Source organism: Phascolarctos cinereus, unplaced genomic scaffold (assembly GCF_003287225.1).
Source record: "Phascolarctos cinereus isolate Bilbo 61053 unplaced genomic scaffold, phaCin_HiC Scaffold_726;HRSCAF=1367, whole genome shotgun sequence".
Lineage (NCBI taxonomy): Eukaryota > Metazoa > Chordata > Mammalia > Diprotodontia > Phascolarctidae > Phascolarctos > Phascolarctos cinereus.
The window spans coordinates 279,558,526-279,578,671 of record NW_027556098.1 but is presented as its reverse complement, the minus strand read 5'-3'; the positions used below and the strand labels follow the sequence as shown (position 1 = coordinate 279,578,671).

General features: G+C 36.3%; 1 long non-coding RNA gene across 1 annotated transcript in view; it reads left to right on the top strand.

Moving 5' to 3' along the window:
- Positions 1–8,372: 8,372 nt before the first annotated feature.
- Positions 8,373–20,146, top strand: part of LOC144454458 (uncharacterized) — a 51,989-nt gene continuing 40,215 nt past the window's right edge. Inside the window, exon 1 of the long non-coding RNA XR_013482848.1 lies at positions 8,373–8,557. This is a non-coding gene — a long non-coding RNA (uncharacterized LOC144454458). The remainder of the gene's footprint in view (positions 8,558–20,146) is intronic.

The window sequence follows — 20,146 nt, the reverse complement described above, 5'->3', positions numbered from 1 at the left end:
TATATATATGTATATGTATGTATATGTATGTATATGTATGTATATGTATGTATATATGTATATATATGTATATATATGTATATGTATATGTATATGTATATGTATATGTATATGTATATGTATATGTATATGTATATGTATATGTATGTATATGTATGTATATGTGTATGTATATGCGTATATATATGCGTATGTATATGTATGTATATGTGTATATATGCATATGTATATATGCATATGTATATATGTATGTATATGTATATGTATATATGTACATATATGTATATATGTATATATGTATATATGCATATATACATATATATACATATACACATATATGTATATATGTACATATATGTATATATGTACATATATGCATATATACATATATGTATATATGCATATATACATATATACATATATGTATATATGTACATATATGTATATATGTATATATATGCATATATACATATATATACATATATACGTGTGTGTGTGTGTGTGTGTGTGTGTACACACACACCTTATCCTATAGTAATGGTGTTTTGTAACAAGTTTCCTATTATATATTTTAGTGAATCATATAAAATTTTGATATATGCGTGGGACATATCTTGTTGGTATAGAACCTTTAAGTTGATTGTTAGCTCCATTGAATCAATTTTTTTTTAATAAAAGGATATCACAGTTAGATCTATATTTTTCAGTCAATTGTGTGAAGATAATGTGGACTATAGAATATTGCTTTTGAAAGCCTATTACTTTATACAATCCTTGTTAATGATCCCCTTGATATACGTGTAGTTTATTCCCCCATACACACTTCATATACATGGGAAAGTTAACACATAGCTCAGTAATTGTTGATGTTCTCTCAGTCACTAATTTTGGGTAGCAATAAGATCTGAGATTTTTCCATATTTTTTAGCCCCTCTTTACCAACTCCCTCATATACATAGATAGCCTTTGAATCATTCCTTCTGTCCTTGAAATTACAGCACTTTTCAATATGTGCCTATATACATTTGATTTAGCCTAGTTACATTTTCTATCTCTGCTATCTTTGGCCCAATTTCTACCATTTCTATGTGGAGTCAATTGGTGATATAAAAAGACACAAGACTGTCCCTGCTCTCAAGAGCAAGGAATTCCATTCTAAGGAAGGCAACATGAATACAAATATGTACAAAGAAAGTTATATACAAGATAAATAGGAAATATTTAACAAAAAGAAGGCCTTGGAATTAAGAGAGGTTAGGGAAGATTTCTAATACAAAAAATAGGATTTTAGTTGGGACTTAAAGAAAGTAATGGAGGCCAGTAGATAGAATAGATCTGGGAAAGTATTCTAAGCATGGGATGACAGCCAGAGAAAATGCCTAAAGACAAGATATAGAGTTTCTTGTTCATAGAACAGAAAGGAAGTAATGTCACTGGATGAAAGAGTACATGTCATAGTTAAAGTAAACTAGAAAACTGGGAGGGGGCTGTTATGAAGTACTGTGAATGCCAGATAAACATTACATATTTTGTTTGGGAAGCATTAGGGAAGGATTTCAGTTGAACGTGTGCATGTGTGTGTGTGTGTGTGTGTGTGTGAGGATGTTGATATTGTCAGATCTGTATTTTAGGAAAATTATTTTGGTGAGTGAATGGAGGATGAATTGGAGGAGAGACTTGATGTAGGCAGATGCACCAGTAAACTATTATAATAGCCCAGGTGTGAGGTGATGAGGGCCTATATTAGAGTCATGGTGGTGTCAAAGGAGAAAAGGGGGGTGTATTGAAGAGATATTGCAAAAGTTAAATTGATAGGCTTTCAGATTGGATATATGAGTGAGGAGTCCAAGAGGCCTCCTGGCTTGTGAAACTAAGGGAGCGGGAGGATGGTGCTGCCATCTGCAATAATAGGGAATCTAGGAGTGGTAGAAGTTTTAATGGGAAAGAGAATGAGTTCAGTTTGGGACACATTGAGTTAAAGAAGCCAAGTTTAAGATATTCAGTTCAAGATATCTGAGTTGGCAGTTAGAGATATGAGATTGGAGGTCAACAAAGAGGTTGGGGTAGGATAGGTACATTTGAAAATCATAAGCAAGGAGGTAGTAATTAAATCTATGTGAGTTGATGAGAACATCTAGAACTGTATGGCCCTTAATGGTTAAAAAAAAAAGAATGTTACAAAATGTTTGCATATATTTTTCATCTTTTTATCTTTTCCCCCCATTTTCATCATTAAATGTCCTTAGGATGTTTTTGTTTTAATATTTGGTCTTCTCATCATGCTTTTCTGTATGCTTGTTTTAGATTTCATTGTCTTACTTTTTATGAGATAATAATACTCATCATCCTTCTCCTTAAGATTTGACAAATGAAGTTATATTACAAACTTTTGTACTTTACAGGTGACTTATCTGTCTGCTTGATAAGTTGACTGAATATTATTTGAATATGTCTCTTGTGGGGCTCTCTTCATCACTTTGTTGTTGAAATTTATTTACATTGATTAATGATATGAAATATTTTAGGAGAGTCAATTTTTTTTCTTTTGTCTATATCCAATTTTAAAATCTTAATTTTTTAAACTTAAATTTTTTTTAAAGACATAAGTTTTGGGGAGAGGCAGAGTCAGGATGGCAGGGTAAAGTAGGAACTCATCTGAACTCTTTCAAATTCACCCCCAAATAACTATAAAATGACACCTCAAAACAAGTTATAGAGCTACAGAACCAAAAGTAGGAACAGATGGAACAATTTTCCAGCCCAAGACAACTTAGAAGATGAGTGGAAAGGTCTGTCTTACTTGAGTAAAAGGGGAGTGCAATCCAGTGCAAGCTAAAAGCAGGCTTTGTTCTAGCAAGCCAACCGGGAGGTCTGAGCCCTAGTGCAGGTCAGTGAGTGGACAGGCCCCATGGCCTTGGCAGAGCAGGTGCCTAGACCCTGGACTAGACCTTCCAAGTCCCAGGTGAAGCTGACCAGTGGCTAGTTCTTTGCTCCCCTTTTTGCCCCCAAAGCAGCAAGTCAGCTGTGAGGCCTGGTAACCCTGGCACAGCATGACAGCAGAGAGGCTCTGTAGCTCCCTGGTGCAGCAGGCCAAGGCTCTAATGTCAGTGGAGACACTCCATACCCCCTACACAAGAAACTTGGGACAGTGTCCCCCTCCACCCCAGGAACAGTCCAACTTTAACACAAAATTAAAAGTCATGAAATAGGCTGGAAAATGAACAAACACAAAAAGAATGTGACCATAGAAAGTTATTATGATGATAAGGATCCTTAGAGAAGTAAGCAGAACCAAAAGAACATTGTACACAGTAAGAGCATGTTTGATGATCTTCTGTGACTAATAGGGAAATATATTTTCTATGATTACACATGTGTAACCTATATCAACCTGCTTGCTATCTTATTGAGGTTAAAGGAAGAGACAGGATATGGAACTCAAAATTTAAAAAAAAAATGAAAGTTCAAAATTATTTTTACATGTAATTGGAAAAAATAAAATATTCAAAAACATATGAGGTTTTAGTTGTTTTGATCACAGAATATGTCTATTTTCCATTTCCTTTTTTCTGTCTTAAATTTTTATTCATTTTTTCTTTAACCTAACAATTTAGTAGGTTTACAGTACATACAAAACTAATAAAAAGAATGACTTGCAGATCAAGAAAGATTCATTCCTTATATGTTAAAATAAAATTAATGTGTCTGTTTAATGATGTTATCTGGTGCTCACTATAGCCAACAACTTTTTTATTTTATTTAAAGAAAATATTTATGATTTTAGGATGAACTTTCTTCCTTATCTCTAAATCCCTTGGTCTTTCCTAGTCCTAATTTCTAACTCAATTTTCCCATATATTTTCAGTATCCTTACCTAGGCTGACTTCTGCAGGTCACCAAGTAATATAGTATATGTTGATTTAATTTGGAGAGTTATATTGTGTTCTCTGTAGATTTCTTTTTTTACATCATTCTATGCAACATATATCATCACATAAGCTGTAATTACTTTTATGATGGTCTTCTACAGATACTTATCAGGAATGCTGTAATACAAGATCAACAAATGCCCCATGAAATGATATTTTTTGTTGTTTTTGGAAACATGATTAAAAATAACCCTGGCAACTACCTATTTTGCATCATCTGGTAATCATCTTTCCACTTAGTTACAATTTCTCTCTGGCTTCGGGTTTTGTGTGTAATGAGAACATAAAGATTCATGATTTATTTCCTATAGGAGTATATCACTGAAGAAAGGTCTTAGTATAGCCAACCTAAAGTTTATAAAACAAAATTCTGTGTGTCTTAGTGTCTCTAATCCCCTTGGCTAACCTCACAACAGAATTGGGAGGGAGTACAAAGGACTACAGGATATTTTCCATTTTTCTTTTTCTTTCCATGATTTGCCTTGAACAAAAAAGGATCTAACATACCATTCCAACATTATGAAATGGAAAAATGGATAATTTTGATTACATTCAATTGAAAAGTTTTTGCACAAACATAGCCAATTCAACCAAGATTAGAAGGGAAGCAGAAAACTGGGAAAGAATTTTTACAACCAGTGTCTCTAATAAAGGCCTCATTGGTAAAATATAAAGAGAACTAAGTCAAATTTATAAGAATACAAAACATTCCCCAATTGCTAAATTGTCAAAGGATATGAACAGGCAGTTATCAGATGAAGAAATTAAAGCCATCTATAGTCATATGAAAAAAAATGTTCTAAATCACTACTATTAAAGAAACGCAAATCAAAACAATTCTGAGGTACCTGATACATACACACAAAAAAATACTATGTTGAAATTTGATTATCAAAATATAAACAACAAAAATGTGTTTCAAAACCCTGAGATTAAGAACTCCTGACTCATTCCAATCTAAAGTACAAATCTTATCTAAAAAACCCTGAAAAGTTATCACTTATGCATCTCTTATACTTCAACAATAATAAGAAAATCACTGCCATAGGATTATTTGTTCTGATGACATAATAAAGTCACACTTTCTTCTGTTGATTTCTCTTAGTTTTATTATCTACTATCATACAGTTCATATAACCAGTCATGAGAGAGGTAAAAATGTAGTGATTCCAAATAACTTCTCTTTTAGTACAATTCCCTTATTTGTTGCTTACACTATTATTTCTTCACTTGTTGCCTAGGCACTCATCCTATTTAATACTTTAGTGTTATTCTGGAACCGTTCCTTAATACAATTGGCCACAGTTAGTGTTAGAGTTCAGTATAATGTAAGTTTATACTAATATTTTGTTTTCTGTGTAAAAGAAAAAAAAACTAACAGAAGCTTGTTAAAGCTTCATTTCTCAGGTAACAACACACTTTTACATATAACTCAAGAAAAGATGTTGTTAATAAAAGCTCCAATACATTTTATTTTATTCTTAATCTCAGATGACTAAATTTTAACTGTGTGAATTCTGTTATCTAAGTACAGAGTAATAAGAAAACAGTATTTGCCTGAGAGTCATCATGGTCCTGGTTTTCTTACTGACCAGCATCCGTTAATCATTTCAGTTCCATGGCCTTCAGTTTACTCAATTAAAAAATACTAATCTCCAATGGGCAATAGAGTTGCATGGTGGAAATGAATAGGCTGTAATATACCACCAGTAGAGTGCTGCACAGGGGGAGGAATATTCAGGACTATTTTGGTAGTATGCTACATTCTATTGAGAATTTGCTGGAGGACATAAACCAAAGTCACTTATGATGAGAAAGTATGAATGAAGTTCAGTGTGTAACACTGGAGGGGATACCCACATCAATAAACTCACAGATCTATCCAAGTATTGGAATGAAGGAGAGAATGGTGAAGGGAAATACTGGAGGTAGGGACCTGATTTAGGAGGCTAATACAACAGTATAAGAGAAGGGTAATGAGTGTCTGAATTAGGACAGTGATTATTATTAGTGCAGAGAAGGGCTCAGATATGATAGATGTGGAGGTAAATATTGGTAGACATTGGCAAATGAACTGACAAATGAATTGGTCGTGAGAGAATGAGGGAAGTTAACTTTAGTTTACATTTCCCTAGCCTTACTCATATCATAGTACTAACAGTAGAAACAGGAAAAATTCTCCTTGAGAAGCTAAGCTAGAATGTAGCAGGCCTTTGATAGATATTGAATCCAAGTAAAGGGAATTATAAATTTGAGAGGACCCTTATATTTCAAATTTCTGAAAACCAGGCTTAACAAATTCCATTAACTGAGAAATTCCTTATTCCTTAACCCTCAGAGGTATCATCATACTTGTTTTAAAGGGAATTAAATGGAAGCCAGTCTGCATTTTTTCTATTAATTTTCCATTACCCTCTATCAGTCCATTATTTGCTTGAGTGTTTAGGGATCTTTAATACACAGGTCATATGGTAAGGAAACTCAGTATCAGAAGCATTCTTACCCTGCTGCAAAAGTAAATCCCTTGATTTAACTCACACACTTATTGAGCTGTTACAAGAGAAGGGCCAACATTAAAAAACAAAACAAAACAAAACAAAAAACTGTGGAAATTCCTAACAGGGGATTTAGGGTATATGAATTACTGTCCACTGATCTCAATGGAATATTTGCTCCAAGACAGCAGGTCTAAAGTTTGGCCTGCCTCTATCACTGGCAGAAGATTTTTTTAAATTTTTCTTTTCTTTTCTTTTTCTTTTTTGTGAATGTGAAGGAGTCTTGAGACTTTCCTGGGTCTACAGGTCTATTTAATTATTCAAATAGAGACCTTAAAATTGAATCTAAGCCACCAAAGCTGAATCAACTATGATATAATGCTAACAATGTTAATTACTAATAAAAAAATGTTCACTTCATAATCATACCACACTTTCCCAATCTAAAAGTAGGAAAAGCCACTCTCATACTTCTTGCCTAGCAATTTTCTTGGGCCTATGCCAAAAGAACAAAGTGAATCTCACTTCAACTCAAATTCTATACAACTAACTTATACAAAGCCAATCTTGGAGATGAACAATGAGAAAACAGGTGAACCAAATGTTTTTTTTTCCCCATCTGATTCTTCTGTGCACCATAGAAATCTTTGCATGTTCAATATCATTGTATTGCTGTATGTGTTTTCTTCTTTGTCATTTATGAAGGTATTGACTATAGTGCATTGGATATTATAACTAACTCTGAAAATTTTATCAACCTTAAGAGACCAGTCAAGTTATTTGCAGGCCAGTGCTTTCCTTTGTAGCACTTTATTTCTTTCTTTATAGGTCTAAATCAGGAAATAGTTCTCTTAAGTGTGAATGAGATTTATTAAGGGATAAAAAAATCCAATGCTATCAAATTTTCAATCTCACAAAAAGTTAAAAACATCTGGGAACATGTGTTTTGATGACAGTTGTGTGCATTTGACCCAGACAAGGGACTATGAATCAGTTTTACATGCATGTATGGCTACTAAAGAGATCATATGGCTTTGAAAAATAATACCCAGACTGGCTTGATGGAGACCTGTGAACTCATGGCAATGATCTACATATCCAATTTTCACCACCATTATAATTCAAAGTTTTTTACTGTATAACACTTAACATTTTGCCAGTAAATGATGAGATCTTTTATTTTTTTTTTCCTTTAGCTTTGTTTATGAAAACAGAGTCGGCACCAGGCAAAGAGACAATTTAAAAGTTTCAGTCACAAAATAAAAAACGGATTTAATCACTACGTGGATCCAATCAAAAAATTACCACAGATGTTCTTCTAAAAATGCACAACTTCAGATTAGCATTTTCTACAAATAAAAGTGAATCATCTCCCACTCCAGGTCTTAGACAAATTATGTCATTTCTTACATGATAATCAGTCACCAATTTTAATTAGAAGTTGTCATTCACCCCTACATCCTGCAGCTCTGGCAGAGATCAAGTAACGTTTTGTACAGCTGCTACCCTATTTCTCTTGTCATCTTGGGTCTGACTTTGAATGTCTTCCCTTCCCCCTTCTCTTTTAGATAATCCCCCTCCTCATTTTCCTCACCCAGCGAGCTGTCAAGAGTTTCAATGCTGTGCAATGGAATCATTGCCTCTATAAGTCAGGAAAAAATGGAGAAGTTGTACTGGGTTTCTATCAAAGGGAATCATTTATGAGAGATGCAGCAAAAACCTTAGGGAGTTTTGTGGAAGTTTTTTTTTTTTGAAGTAGCAGGATCATGTGAAATAATGGGGGGGGTGAAACAGAATTTCATATTTTTAAAAATCTCTTTCATAACTCTATGATTGAGTTTTTTTCTTTAACTTTACAGTATCATGTTTACCTTTTTCTATTACTTTCTATTATTTTTCATCGCATCACAAAGGGGTCACATCAGACCTAACAATTACATCAGAAAGAGGTCAGCTAGGATCACAGACTCTTAAAAAATGTGTAGGCTGAGTAATCTGAAACTTACCCAAACTTGTTTTAACATAGGCATAAAGTGGTGGAAAGAATGAAAAGAAATGTAGGATTATGTCTCAGAAATAGCAGAGGCTCCGGAGGGTGCCCATGTTACTATCTTCAGCTAGTAATGAGAACAGGTAAGACATCTCCACTGCTCCCCATTCTGGTTTCTGTCACTCTTACAAGGACCCATTTATGCTGTGCCTGTTCTTGTTACCATCTTTGTCACAACAATGGAATCTGGAGGATATTAATTCTCAGTCTGTCCAAGCACGCTGTTGAGCTTTGACCCAAGGAGTGAACTAGTTTGTCACTGCCTCTGGTTATCACCTTTTTTTCTTCCTTAGGAGCCCCTGGAAAGATAAAGGGGCCCTCTGGCCAATGCCATTAGAGATTGCACTGAAAAGTCACAGGGTCATATACAAAGGCTAGGCCAGTAATTCTCATACTGTGTTTGTGGCATTGACATTCTGAAGGCCTCTTCATTTGTCTGAGTGGTAACAACCAGCAAATATGGCACTGGGAATCCATTTTGCAGAAGCAAAGAGGGTGGGTAATGGAAACACTCTGGCCATTTTCATCCCAGTCCTTACAAACTTCTCCTGTTGTCTTTGTTGGAAGCTGAAAGTGACAGTTTTAAAATGTGAAATGCCGTAAAGGAAGTAGTTTGCATAATGCATTCTACACCCAAATTTTAGAATGCTTATTTATTTATAGTCTAGTTCAGAAAATGTAGTCATTCCCTCAAGTCTCTGGGCACATATACAGGAAATGATACATTCATTTATAATTTATTCACTTAATTTTTAGTCTTATAAAAGCACACCCATTGCCAAAGTCTCTGGGTGCATATATAGCATTAAATACACAATAACAAAGAATAAACCATTCAGTAAAAGTAAATCACAAGGAAGGGGAAGTAACATTTAACAAGGCTTTCTGCCCTGAAGGTCGAGGAACTGGAACATTGAATCAGAGCATTAATTCCTCCACAAAAAGTAGAAGACTGTACTTTCAGGCCATAAAAGATAAATGGATAGGATCAGTGGTGGTTGATGGTAGGGTAGGCCAGAGCAGAATATCAAAATGTGACATTTCCCATGTTCTAGACAAAGGCTAGGCAGAGAGTAGAAGAATTCATATGAGAGGTGAGATGACAGATACTAGAATTCAGGAGGTTGGTTGAAAAGAGAAGGACTCAGGGGCAACAAGGTGGTGCAGTGGATAGAGCACTGCCCCTGGAGTCAAGAGGACCCAAGTTCAAATCTGGCCTCAGACATATAACACTCACTAGCTATATGACTCTGGGCAAGTCACTTAACCCCAATTGCCTCACCAAAAAAAATAAACACTTTAATAGCTGAATGGGTATAAAGAGAAGGACTCACTAGAACATGAGGTAGGAAAATGTGTGGATCTTTTTCTCACTAGTGAACAAAGTAGGATGATGTGTAGACCAATGTTTTCATAAACAACAATTTAAATTTTGTGAAAGCTTATGTTGTAGGACTGTAGGAATATGAAGGTAAGACAAGTTCTTTGTTTTCAAGAAGTTTATAAACCATAATGAATAAGGCAACTTAGATAAGATAATTACAAGAAGAATAACAGCTACCATTGATTTGTTATTACAAGGTTAACGAAGCTCTTTATTCACATTATCTCATTGAATCTTCAGAAGAGCCCAGTGAGGTTGAGTGGTATAAATGTTACTATCCCCATTTTACAGCTAGGAAAACTGAGGCTCAATGAAGTCAAATGAATTGCCCAAGGATGCATAGCTTCTGAGTGTGGCACAGATGGCTGGTAAAAGCACATATTTTTTAATCATAACTCAGTTTGCTCATTTGTAGATGAAGAGGTTTGACTTCCTGTTTAAGTTTCCTTTCAGTTCTAATATTCCGTGATCTCAGAAGAATGTGAACAGCTCCATAAGGGAAGTACAGACAATTTCTATGGAATTTCAGGAGGGAGGGAGGGAGGGAGAGAGAGAGAGAGAGAGAGAGAGAGAGAGAGAGAGAGAGAGAGAGAGAGAGAGAGAGAGAGAGAGAAAATGAGAGAGATTAGCAGTGTGTTATAATGAAAAGCATCCTGAATTCCTGATATCCCAATTCCTGATTATCACTATCTCCCTCATCAAATAACTTTGTACTAAATTGCATATATTTCAGATTTGCTTACCACTGTACATATGACATTTCTCTTAGAATGCAAGTCCCTCATGGGCCAGGAATATTTAAGTAAAACATCGGAAAAGCAACCTGACAAAAGCCGCAGTCCAGGTGTAACTGGTGCTTGACATATGAAAATAAAAATAAAGCAGTAGCTGATCTCATAATAGTTTACTTGGAATAGGTCTCTAAATAATTAACAATTAATATGTCACAGAGGTCAACGGAAAAGTATATGATAGGTACAACTAGCCTGCTACATGTAACCAATGAGGAATTCCAAAGAAAACAACAAAAGATATGATCTAGGAATTAAATAACAAGAAGAAAAGACAGGCTGATTATGTCTTGAGTGATAAAAGGTAGTTAGAGTGCTCACTTGGTACTTTCGAAGCAATTAGGAGAAATGAAAGAAGGCTTCCAGTATGTTGATTGGACCCTTTCTAGTGAATTTATAAGATGAAATAAACAACTTACACAGCAGAGGAAGGCACAAATGGACTGCAAACTCATCATTGGAGAAATTTTTCAAATCAATGAAATCACAAGTCCTTTAGGGTGTTTAAGCGTATCTAGCACTTAGCATAGTGTATTGCATATAGTGGGCACAGAATAACTTTTTTTGGATTGATTTAGAATTAGAAGATGAAGGACCAAATTCTAGCTATTCAGCCAGCTTCCTGTGTAAGCATGGCAAATCCACTAAAACTCTGTGAGCTCTAGTTTGTATTTCTGTGTGTGTGTGTTTGTGTTTGTGTGTGTGTGTGTGTGTGTGTATGTGTGTGTTTATGTTTGCTTTCCCACATAAATGATAACATTTATATGGTATGGTTAATGCAATTAACACTACATTTGGAATCAAGGCACCTGTTTTTACTTTAGTTCTGACATTTAACTACCTGTGAAACTATAGGTAAGTCATTTAACTGTCTTGGATCTCAGTTTCTTCATGCATAAAAGAGGTAGACTAAATGATCTTTAAGGGCTATTCTATCTCTAAGAGATATGATTCCAAAATTTCTGAGGGGGGGGAGGAGGGTATAGTAAAGGATACATTAATTAAACATCCTGTTTGCTTGGAGGCCTGTATTTTAAAGCTAACTCACATAAAAATGTGAAACTCACCTTCAAGTTGATTTATCTACCCTTCTAGGAACAACTATCTTCTTCTTCTTTCTATCTTTTTATTCCATTGCTTAAGATAGAAAACAAAACTGGATTTGTGTAGTGTAGGAAATAATAGGCTAAGTAGGGTTTTTATCAATAATTTAAAAAATCTATTAAGGATCCTTAAGTGGACTGCAGTGACCCATTATGGTCCTCTACCCATCTGGAATAATAACATATTAATAATGAAGTTCTAAAATAAGGAGTTTATTTTCACTAGAAAAACAAATTTCTTAATTATGAGGATGTTTCACCAAGGTAGGTAGATAAGTCACCAGCATTTGGTAAATGTTTATTAACTGTCAAGAACTGTGCTAAGTAGTGGGGGGTAAAAGTAAAAGCAAAAAGAAAGACAGTCCTCAACCTGAAGAAGCCTGCATTCTAATGAAAGAAATCAACTTGAGAAATCAAATTAAATTTTGGAGTAGTAGAGCCAACAGAAGGTTGGGGTGAGACCTCTTTCAAGCCTAAGACAACTAAGAAGGTTAGAGTTTGGCATGAGAGATCAGCAACACCTCTGTCACTGGTAAGTCTGGTAAGGGTAGGGGTAAGTCTGGAGCACATTTAGTAGCAGCATCAGCCATGGACCTTAGAGGTAGCTATGAAAGCAGCAGCAGCAGCAGTTTCAGAGGCTGTCAACCAAAAGATGGTAAAGTGGTTCCACAACTGATCAGAAAGAGGTTAGAGGGGACCTTTTGCTGTTACTTGGTGCAACTGGAACTAATTTACAACTTTATTGCCCATATGAAGTTCTAGGTTGCTATTCCAGAAGACAGGTGTGTTTGTGCACAGTGACAAAGCAGCAAGGGTCCTGCTCACAACTGGAAGCCAGAGAGAAGCATTGGTGCTTGTAGCTACAGGGGAGTGATGTTCTAGTACCAATGGGAGTGCTTAGCTCTTCAGGGCAGTGGTGCCCTTCCTGAGGAAAGACCAGAAAATAGACCAGGAGAGCAGGGATTATACCTCTTCCTGGTATCACACCACCTTGAAAGCACTGAAAAATTGCAGACTCACAGAAATAGCTCTGAAAACACCAGAAAAAAAAAGTCTGAAGCTTGGGAGTGTACCTCCCCACTCCCAGGTAAGCAGAGCCTGTCTTTAACATAAAGTTCAAAGTCAAGAATAATAGCCAAGAAAAATGAGTAAACAAAAAAAGAATTTGACCTTAAAAAGTTACTATGGTGATAGGGAAGACCAAAGCTTGTGCCACAGAGAACAACAAAGTGAAAATAGCTACATTGAAAGCCTCAGTGGAAGAATGCAAATTGGACAAAAGGCCAACAAGAATTCCTGGAAGAATTTTAAAAAAGAGAGATAAAAGTGGTAGAGGAAAATTAGGAAAAGGCATGAGAGTAAGGCAAGAAAATTATTTTAAAAAAAGAATTAATAGCATTGTAAAAGAGACATAAAAATACTGAAGAAAATAGTAAAATCTTTAAAAAATGGCCTAATGGTAGAAGGGGCATAAAAATTAACTGAAGAAAAGAACTCCTTAAAAAACAGAATTCGTCAGATGGATAAAGAGATAAAAAATCCCATTGAAAAAAATAATTCCCTAAAAAAATTAGAATTGGGCAAGTAGAAACTAATGAATTCATGAGACATCAAGAAACAATAAAACAAAGTCAAAAAATGAAAAATAAAAAGAATATGTGAAATATCTTAAAAAAAAACAAGTGATTTGGAAAATAGATGGAGGAGAGATAATTTGAGAATTACTGAACTATCTGAGAGCCATGATCACATAAAGAACCTAGAAATTACAAGAAATTATAAAGGAGAACCTATTAGATGCAGAGGGCAAAATAGTAATTGAACCAAGACAATTGCAAAGGATTCCTGATGAAAAAAAATTGCTATCTACCTCCCGAGAGGGAATTGATGAATTCTGAGTGCAAACTGAAATATAATCTTCTCAAAAAACAAACAAACAAACCAAAACAAAACAAAAACAAAAACAGCACAGCCAGAAGGGGAATGAAGGTTAGCTGGCTAGGCCCTTTCAAAAATGGACACAACACAAGAAGGTGTCTGCAAGGTTCTAGGGTAAGGAGACTCTAGGTATTCAGGGAGGGTTCTGGGTAAGACTATGACAGAGGCATGATATTGAAAGAGATTGTAGAAATTCTGTGGAATCCCTACCTTGGAGGTCTTTAGTAATAAGTTTTAATACCACTCTCCAAGAAGTTTCAAAGTATTAGAAGATGGATTTTATTAAATAGGCCAGGCTGAAAAATATATTCGAACAAAAATACTTGGTTCTTCTGCCATGTAAAATGTTTCTGGCTCATGATTCCAATTATGTCTTCTGTTAGTGATTTTAGACCATGTTGTTACACCTACCCAGGGACAGAACTGGAACCCTTATCCAACATCTGATATTCATGTTCATCTCGTGTTGTCTACCTTGGCCAGGAGGCTTGTGACTCTTAAATTCCTTGACATTGGATTAAAATAATGAGAAACATATTTTCATCCAGGCCCAGTCTCCTACTAATCATTAAAGAATTGGGATTTTTTAAAAAAATATGGCAAGTGGCAAATTGGCCTGGGAAGTCTGTCAAAGGTTTCTGCTATTATGATTTCAGCATGTAATTTGAGGCAATGACTACACACACATACACACACACACACACACACACACACACACGTGTATCTATGTTATAAATAAAATGTGTAGATTTACACACCTATGTAGATATGTGTTCATATACCATACATGCGTGTATGCGTATGTGTACTTATGTGTTATGTATAGTTATATATATACATAACCATCAACATATATTTACCTTCACACAGCCAATAAGTCCTATAGCTAAGACTCTAATTCTGGCCTTCTCATGCCAGGTCCAGTATATTTCCACCATATTATATTGTCTGGCTCTCCTATCATGTAGCTAAGTAACTTTGGCAATTTTCCTTTAATTTTTGGATTCTGTATTTGAACATCTATGAAATGTCCAATAACTTGGGTTTCTTTGTTCTGTGATATCCCCTTTGGAAAGAAGACCACGCACCTTTCAAGAGGCAACATGGAAAGGTGCTAGATTTGGAGACAGGAGTCCAAGGGATAAAATCCTACATTGACACTAACTACCTATGTGATACTGAGTAATTCACTTAAACTCTGTTCCTGAGTTTTCCCATCTATAAAAGTAGAAGGTTGAACTAAATAGGATCTAAGGTCCTATGCTCCTGTGGTTCAATACAACATAGTCCATTCATCTTAGGAGACATCTTAAAAGAGGTATTGGCATGACATAATGGATCGTGTGTTAGATTTGAAATTAGGAAGATTTGGGTTCATTTTTTTTTTGCCTCCACATTAACTGTATGATCCTGGACTAATTACTTACCCTCTTACTGACTTAAGTGATGGGTGTGATCACCGTAAAAGGAATTCCCACACTGAATAAACACTGAAAAATAACTGTCATAGTGGATGATTGTGGCTAGAAAGACTCCTACATGATCAGGAAGCAGTTCTTGTTCATTCTGCTTATATTCTTAATCTGTGACCCTATTCATCACTTGAGGACTCTGCTTCAGGGGTTGGCTGATACTCTGTATTCATAAAAACTCACAAATAGGATTGTCACACAAGAGGCTGGTCTATTGGCCCCAGTTATTTTTTTCTGTTTGCATAAGGAAATTTTATACACACACACACACACATATGTGTGTGTGTGTGTGTGTGTGTGTGTGTGTGTGTATATATATAAGGCAGCTATCATACCCATCAACATTATCATTATCATCATTTTCACAGATAAACAGATGAAACATTTTGAAAGAGCTGCCGGTTTTCCAGTCTAGCCAGAGCTGACTACGGGCTGCGTATTTATGAAACCTTTCATATTCCTATATTCAGTGTTACTTGTGCCATTCTCTACATCTAGAATACCTCTCAAGTACTTTTCGTGCATCACTTCAAACATCACTTCTTCTCTAAAAGACATGCCATGCACTGTAGTCCATAGTCAATTTTCCCACCTTCCTTCATGCACTTATAGTCTTGTATTCTGAAGTATCTTCTCATTTGGTTATTCCTTGACTCATCCTCTGGATCCCATGATTCTGAAATTGAAGGAGGGGTGCATATCTCAATATGCTTTGAGAAGTGCCTAACCTAAAGCAGATATTCAGTAAATATTTGCTGACTGAATTATTTCCAAGCAGCTCACACAAATATCTTTAGAGTTGACCTTTAGGGATTCTAATAGCAAGAGATCACTAGAAGCTAAATAGGGTCAAACTATTCCCCTGAGGGCTTCTAGGTTGTGTAAGTGACAAGATAGAGGACTAGATAGTTCCTCAAATCCTCACAACTCTCAAATCTCTCTAAAGCAGGAATTTTGATTGTGCACCAAAATAAAGCAACTTTAGTTGTCTTCATGGTCTAGGACACCTAGGACTACAAAAAAGGTTAAAAAAATGACCCTGAGCTCACTCATCAGCCCTTCCTCACCTCTCATGCTACCAAAAATAAGACAATAGTAGCACAGGACCCAACACAGAAACTTGCAATAAAACTCCATATCCAGGCACACCTCCCTTTCCAGTATCATGATCCCTACTCTAGGTTGCAGCAGTTTCCATGTGCCATAGCAGCAGCTAGTGCCATGTGCCACAGTCTACTAGTATTACCAGTGCAAAGCTGTGGGCTGTGGGTGCTGGAGCAGAAAACTGAGGAACAGAGGGAATAAGACAAGATACCAAGTTGGGAGACAGGAGAAGAATGTGTAGTACAAGTAATCCTGAGGGAAAGAGCACCGAATACAGCTAGGGTCAGTTCTGTGTACCCAAAAGTTACTTGGGACAGAGATTTAGGCTTGTAAACCATGGATTAACTAGTGTGAGAGGAGGCAGGGAAGCTTTCAGATCTAGATCAGAGGAGACAGACTCAGAAACTGAACAAAATGGGAAAATTGGGGAAAAAAAGGCTAAAATTACAGTGCAATAATTTTTTAAATTCTCTCTCCTGGATCTATTTTCCAGGTCAGTTGTTTTTCCAATGAGATATTTCACATGGTTTTCTATTTTTTCATTCTTTTTTATTTGTTTTACAGTGTTTTGATTTCTTACAAAGTCACTAGCTTCCAATTGCTCCATTCTAATTTTTAAGGAAGTATTTTCTTCAGTAAGCCTTTGGACTTCATTTTCTATTTGGCCAATTTTTCTTTTTAGGACATTCTTATTCTCATTGGCCCTTTTGGACCTCTTTTGCCATTTGGGTTAGGCTAGTTTTTAAGGTGTTATTTTCTTCAGTATTTGTTGGGGTCTCCTTTAGTAAGCTGTTGACTTGTTTTTCATGATCTTCTTGCATCGCTCTCATTTCTCTTCCCAGCTTTTCCTCTACTTCTCTTACTTGCTTCTCAAAATCCTTTTGGAGCTCTTCCATGGCCTGGGACCAATTCATATTTTTCTTGGAGGCTTTGGATGTAGGAGCTTTGACTTTGTTGTCTTCTGTTTGTATGTTTTGATCTTCCTTTGTTATGAAAGAAAGATTCTATGGTCTGATTTTTTTGATCCTTTGTTTATTCATGATCCTAGCTAATTACTTGAGTTTTAAATTCTTTCTTAAGGTAAGGGTCTGCTTCCAGTGTGGAGAATGTACTGCCCCAAGGGGTTTTGTGCATCTCTTTTCAGAGATAGTTGTAGGGATCTGTAAATTTTCAGTTCTTCCAAGGTGGTATGAAAAGGGGTGAAATGTTTACTCTTTTCCTGACCTGTGTTCTTGCTTATGAATGACCACAAGCACTCTTTTCTGCCTTGGAAATGTGAGGAGGATTTTCTCTCTCCACCACCACTACAAGCTCCACCATGCCATCACTCCTCCTTGCCCCAGGACCACCACCCAGAACAGTGACCCAGATCCAAGCATGGGCAAAGCAAGAGAATCCTGAACCAGCAGAGAGATCCCTGCAATCCCCCTCTTATAAGCCACTGGATTTCCTCTCAGTCTGTTGGCTAGAAACTCAGGAAGCAGCTGTTGCCTGGGGGCAAAACTTGGGGACTGGGGCTGCCATGCTTCTCTCTCTCACCATAGATACAGACTTTTCCCACTGACCTTCTAAGTTGTCTTTGATGTTCGTGGGTTGAGAATCTGGAAACTGCCACAGCTGTCCTCAATTCAGTCCTCTGAGGCCTGCTCTAGGGTCACAGGGACCTGTTTTGCCTGTGTGCCTACGCTGAACTGCGCTCCTCTCCCCACTCAGTATGATATGATATACCTTTCCAATCAACCATCCAAGCTGCCTTGTGCTGTAAATTTCTTTCACTCTGTCTTTTTGTGGGTTTTGCTGCTTTAAAATTTGTTTAGAGCCATTTTTTTATAGGTATTTGGAGAGGTTTAGGGGAGAGCTCAAGCAAGTCACTGCTTTTACTCTGCCATCTTGGCTCTGCCCCCTTGATGTATCCAAAAAGGCTGAAATTATGAAAGATCTCAGAAACAAGAAAACTCAAAGACCTTGAATATAAGTGGATCAATCAATAGAGAAACAATCAACAATGGATGGTAATATGGCCTTCAGATCTAGCAAATATGTTCAGGTATCTATGAATAAATATTGCAAAACAAAGGAAAATGAAAAAACACTTGATGAGACCCTGTGGAAGGTGAGAACATGGAACCACAAAATTCTCTGAGTAGTCAAAAAAGAAATGAGAATTATGAGAGCAGAACTGATCACTTGTACAACAAAAATAATGGGGAGAATAGGAAACTGGAATCAGCCACGGCAAGTCTCACCAAAGAAACAAAAGAGGAACAATAGAGTAGGAAGGCAAATATATTGAAGTAAGGGACAATCTAGAAGAAGAGAAACAAAAAAAATTTTTAAAAGAAAGTAAATATACTGATCTTAGAGACAGGATGCACAGAGACAGCCAAAGGGTCATAGGTCTCTCAGAAAACAAGTTACAGGATGACAAAAAGTAAGTAAAACCACCTTCAACAACATAATTCAGGAAACAATAGAAGATGTATATTCTATACATAGAATATATAGAAACAAAATATAATTAATCAAATTCATAGATTATCTGTACAAGAAGATAAAAAAAATAAAACAACAACAAAAACCCCAGTCTACAAAATCCAAGATGATGCTGGTTAAATATAACAATTAAATTCAGAAACAATAAATTCTTTAAGCAATCAGAAGAAAGACCTTCAAATATAAAGTAAAGGAAATTCAAACAAGGCAAGACTATTCTGCACCCACCATAAAATGTAGGAATGAACAACATAGTTCAAAATGTATCTGAAGAGCTATGTACCTCAGGATACAGTACAGGCAACTTACCCTGTAGTTCTGGGCTTACTTATAATTTTTTAAAATAAGAGTAGAGGCATCGAAACATTTTTAGAAATAAAACCAGAACTGAGGATATTCTTTGCTTCTTGGATACTCCAAACAACAGAAATGTCAGAGGAATGAACAAACGTAGCTGCCAAGGACAACAGCAACAGAGTTACAGCAGAGAGAACAGTAAGAGCCTTTTAATTCCATATAAGGAGACAGAAAAAAGGCAGACTCTGGTGGAGGTAACAGTGAAGAGATAGGCCTGAAACATGGACAAGACTTGACTACACATTGCCTACAGGTGACTTGTTAATTGTTTTGTGTTGTTGTTGTTGTTGTTGTTGTTTTGGTGGGACTATGGTACAACATGGGAGAGTACATGAAAGGGGGGAAATATAACAGAGAGATAAAGAAGTGTGTGATATGTCAGGATTAAATCAAAGGCTAGCAATGAGGGGGAAATTACTCCTGTGGTCTCAGAAAGAGAAGATCCTATGGGAGAATGAATGAGGAGGAGGGGAGAAGGATTGAAAAGATGGGAAATGGAAGGAAGACATGGTCTGGTAGTGGGAAGAGATTCCACTGATGAATGCTGTTATGGGTGAAGAGAGATGGTGTATGAAGGGAGATGGTGACTCAGACAGTGCATGGTCTGGGGCATCTGGTGTTTGAAAATTCTACTTGTCCTACAGAGGAGGTATGCAGGTAAAGTCAATACTCTGAGGGTAACTACCTCCTGGGGGAGTGGATTAGAATGGACTTGGGGAGGAGATTTTGAAGCATAAGGGGAAAAAAGGTAACAATGGGAAGGACAGATCATTGGTAGCCTGCATAATTGGTGATGTGGTGGGGGAGAGGCCATAACATGAGATAGCATCCTTTCTGATATCTGTAATAATTGGCACCATTCTGAAATTGAACCACAGTGGAAAAGGGAAATCTACAGAACTAGCTCTGACATAGGCAATTCTAAAATGTTTACATCAGCTTTCTTTGTTGTGGCAATGAACTGGAAATTGCAGGGATACCTATCAATTGGGGAAGGGCTGAACAAGTTGTACTATATGATTGTGGTGAA